Here is a 4,968-nt window from a genome sequence, read left to right on the forward strand (position 1 = left end):
TTCCAGTTTTCTTCAACTTCACCCGGAACTCACGCATGAGCAGTGGATGGTTGCTTCACGGCCAGCCTGGCCTGTTTCCTCCTCACTGCCATGAGTCCGTGCTGACCCAGAGCGCCCCCTGTGAGTTTCTGAGCCTGTGACTGTTGACGGGAGTAGAAAGCCCAGTCTCCTCCCTCAGAGATGCTGGTGGTTTTGAACTGCTGACCATGGGATCGCGTCCCCATGGCCTGGTTGTAGGTGTTGATATTGAGTTTCTCCGTCGTCTCTTCCCACAGACGTAGCCAATTTGACTTCTGTGTCTTCCATCCGGAGAAGTCCATGGTATAGTTACTATTTCTGTTGTTAAAAATATATCTATGTTTGCAATGGAGAAGTCATTGGTCTTACAAAATTATTCTATCATGCGATCTCTGGTTTCGTTTCTGTCACCATGGCCGTATTTTCCCATTACGGTTCCTTCCTCTTTGTTTCTGCCTTTTGCAGTCCAATCATCAATAATGATCAATGCATCTGGATTGCTTGTTAGATCGGTTTCAGACTGAAGATGTGGACCAAATTCTTCAGTTTCGTCATCACTAGCTATAGTGATTCGTGCATACATTTGGATAACATTTGTGCGACTGGATTTCCTTGTATGCAGATAGAGCTTACCCTATCACAGACAGCCTTGTACTTCAAGGGACATCTTCAAATGGATGAAGAATATTACGCCATTCCTCTTGAACTGCCGTTTACAGCCTAGTAAGCCGTATGAATACGATTGCCTGATTCAAAATGGCCAATCCAGGTCTGTTTCAGGTCACTAACGTCTAGGGTATGGGTCTTTATGGGCTCAGCTTCATTTTTGACTACTTTCAACCCGCCTCGAGTCATACTTCATACACTCCAAGTTCCGATTGTTCATAGATGTTGACAGCAGCCACAGCTATGTCTTCTCCTTTTGAGAAGAAACATGGGTTGTCTGAAAATAGTAACTACACCCCGCCTCCACCGTGATTATATAAATTGTTAAAAACTGTTTTTTTAATTAATTTACTTCTTTCAAAAATAATTTTATTGGGGGCTCTTACAGCTCTCATCACAAGCTAGCCAGCCAGCTATTGTGTCCAGCACATCTGTACATAGGTTGCCAGCATCACTTTAAAAACATTTTCTTTCTACTTGGTGTCAGTTCATTTTCCTCCCTCCGCCATGAGCCCTTGATAATTTATTTTAAAAAAAATTGTTTTTTCATGTCTCACACCATCTGCTGTCTCCCTTCACCCACTTTTCTGTTGTTCATCCCCCTGGGAGGGGATTATCTGTCTAACAACTGTTTTAGAGTACAGTGAGATCTCACATCTCAAATATAATTTAAGGAGAACATTTATTGAGTCTTAAATAGGGAACGACAATACGAAGACAAAGACACATCATCTGGATGCTGGAGACCATCAGTATTACAATAAACGGCCACGGAGGGCCAGGCTGGACTCCCTCGGCTCCCTTTGTGCCGTAAAGCAGGGGTGAGACAAGCCTCCCTGCACCATTCTTCTTGACCTATTCTTACCCCAATTGTTCCCCACAACACTCAATATCGATTTGGGGTTCCCTAATTCATTGCAGTGTTCCATGGTCTCAGGCTAAATAAGAATGTTCCCCACGGTCTCAGCCACTGCTGTTCCTGTGAGCCTCCACGCTGTCTGTGATGCGTCTGCTCATCACAGGCCTCACTTCAGACAGAGATCTGGAACGTGCGCTTCCAAGGTGCTCAGGTTTCTCCCTGTGGAGGTTACATCCTCTCCTGCCTGCTTGAGTAAAGGGGTGGAGTCTAACCCGTCAATCATGCCTCTGTGTGGGCATGGCCTTCTCCTGAGGATTCTGGGAACGCCTGTCTTCCTCCCTGGACTTGATCTGGACTGGGCTGGGATGTTTCCTGAATATACAATGACTCTGATATAAAGTTCTCTCTTACACACATCTGAGTGTCTCTGGGTTTGGTTCTCTTGTCTACCCAGACTCACATTCTCCCTCTGTGGTTCCCAGATGGCTCATCCTTACAGCCAGGGGGTGGGGGTGGGGGTGGTAATGAAAACTGACCAAGCCTATTGGTGTTACACATGCCCTGTGTTACGCCCACCCACCCAATCGTCTTGGGGGAGTGAGAGACTTAGGAGAAAGAGCCACGTTACGAAATTTCACTCCACCTCTAGCGTGAGGTCACAGTGGTGTCCAGGGGATTGCAGGGATTTGGAGACTCACAAAGGAGATGGAGGGCAAAGGTAACGGTCACAAAAGCAGATCCCCATAGCAGTTACACACGGAACCCCAGGAGTAGGGCGGGGACCAACACTGAGACATGAACACTGTGTTAGACCACTGAGCTTTCACGATTGGTTCAGGGACCCCCCAAACAAGGCAGTCAGGATCTGTGTGACTTAGGACCCTGGGATGGGAGCACCCCAATTTCCATTAAGCATACCACCAGGGAGGGCCTGAGGGCTGCGCTGCCTCACCCTGGACCAGCCAGGCCAGTAACAGTGACCCCTCCCTAATGCACTTTGCCTGGGGGCAAAGCTGTTCCTGAAGCTGGCTAATGGTCGGAAGGAATTCAGCAGAGGCGGAATTTATGTGGAGACTCTGAAAATGGATTTAGGGCTTCCTCTGTAAACCATAGCCTTTGGCAAACCTACTGCTCAGAAGTGGAAGCTGTCCTGTATCTCAGAGTAAGATGGGTAACAAAGGAGACAGGAAATTGCCACAAATTTTACACACACACACACACCCCGAATTCCTTAAAGTTCAAAACATATATATCTTTTCTTCTAGAGCACAGCATACCAGCCTGCTTCCAGATTTTTCTCTTTGATCCCATCTAAAAAGCTGCCCATAGATCTCGATACACATGTCTTTGTAGCTTAAATTTAGGGCTTAAATTAAAGCACTTAATATGCAGAAAGTGATCGTTACAGTGGAAGCCCTAAATTCATCTTGGAGTCTCCATGTAGACTCAGCCTCCTCGGAGTTTTAAGAGTTTACCTCGAAATGAGGCTCGCCCTGCCCTCAGGCTGCGTGCGTTAGAAAGTGGACTGTTGTCACTGGTCGAGCTGGTTCAGGGTGAGCAACGTAAGCCTTTAGCCTTCATGGAAACTGGGGTGCTAAGGCCAAAGAGGTCCAAGTCAGACCCTGACTGCTTTGGTGAGAGAGCCCCTGCGCCAGTTTTGTAAACTCTTCCATTGAGTCCCAGTCTTGGCCCGTTCCCGATTCTGTAATCCCATCTGTAACCGGGTTGTACCGCCTACTGCTGACCGTGCTTTTCTGAGCGTTTCCCTGGCCCTCTCATGCGCTATGTAAGCGACTGGTTTTCTGTTCATTTCAGGGGGTGCCATGATGGCCTTGTGCCACAGGTGTCTCTCATCTAGATTCATCGTCTTGGTCTTAACCACAAGGTCAGCAGTTGGAAACCACCAGCAAGGCCGCGGGAGGAAGAGAGGCTTTCTGTTCCTATAAAGGGTTGCGTCCCTGGAAACCCACAGGACCAAGTCCAAACGGACTTGATGGGGCGTTTTTCTTGTCTTTGTCTCATTGAGGACTTAGTAAATGTGTCTCTATAAATTTTTATCTGAAATCCGGGTCTCCTTTCTCCCCTGGGGCACCCGCAGTGGGAGACTTGTTGTTGCTGGACAAGCTGATGGGTGATTGTAGAGGTTGTGTTGGCCACCCCCCAGCTCTCCGGAGCCCTGCTGCTTCCTTTGGTGGGTTCAGCAGGAACTGGGTCTGGTGTGCTCTTTCTGCTTGGCTGGGTTCGTTCTTCCATTCACAAGGAATTGTCAACACCCAGACAGTGTGGCTTTGTGTCCTGTCCTGGACATTAGTAAGTGTGAAACCCAATAACGCATAATCTTTGCCATACTTCCCTCACATCAGTGTGACAGCTGGCATGTGATGGGGCGCGGATCTGTGACTTCGTTAAGGTGTCCCGGGGACAACGTACGTAGTGGGTTACGCAGGGGGCTGCTGACAGGAGCGAGCGAGGCTGCTCGGAGGGAAGAGATGAGGCTTTCCACTTTTGTAAAAATGTAGTCTTGAAAACCCACAGGGGCTGCCCTACCCTCGGCTTGACTCGATGGCAGTGAGTGCTTTTGAATTGAATTCATTTCTTTCTGTGACTCTGCTGGTCAGTGTGTGTGTGTGTGCATGTGTGTGTGTGTTAACATGGCCAGGCTAAGCTATTCAGTCAAAACAGAAATCTAGTGTTTCTGTGAAGGTATTCGGTAGCTGTGGTTAATTAAAGTCCATCATCGATTGACGTCAAGTAAGCGACATTATTCTGCATCATCAGGGTGGGCCGGAGCCAATCAGTTGAAAAGCCTAAAAAGCAGAAGTAGGGCTTCCCAGAAGAAAAGAAAACACTTATTTAGACTCCTATCTTGGACCTAAACTGAAAAATGAACTCAAAATAGATCCTGGGCCTAAATGTCAAATCTAAAAGGGAACACACACACAGTACAACCTGCAAAGCGTGGGATCCGACCCAGAAGGGATCGTCAGATAGTTTCCATTTGGAGGGGTGGACAGAAAAGCAAGCAGACCAAAGGCTGACGGCCAAGGCCATCGCCTCACGCCCCGAGTGCTGACTCTCAAAGCTTGCAGGTAGAGGGAACCCCAGGAGAAAAGTCTGTGTCCTTGGGCTGGACACAGACTTCTATAGACAACACCCAACGCGTGAGTCCCCAAAAGAAAAGAAATGAGTAAACTGGGTTCCATCTGCATGAAGCCCTTTTGTGCTTCAGAAGAAAAACCACAGACAGGGAGAAGTTTTCCAAGTCCTATGTCTGATCAAAGATCCTGGGCCTAGAATCCATTAAGAGCTCTCAAAGGTCAATACTAGGATAGCATATCACTCAGCTTACACAAAGGGCAGAATTTTTTTTTTTTAACATTTTATTAGGGGCTCATACAACTGTTATCCCAATCCATACACACATC

This window comes from Echinops telfairi, unplaced genomic scaffold, assembly GCF_000313985.2.
Source record: "Echinops telfairi isolate 266 unplaced genomic scaffold, ASM31398v2 ScPeMD7_3;HRSCAF=10, whole genome shotgun sequence".
Taxonomy (NCBI): Eukaryota; Metazoa; Chordata; class Mammalia; order Afrosoricida; family Tenrecidae; genus Echinops; species Echinops telfairi.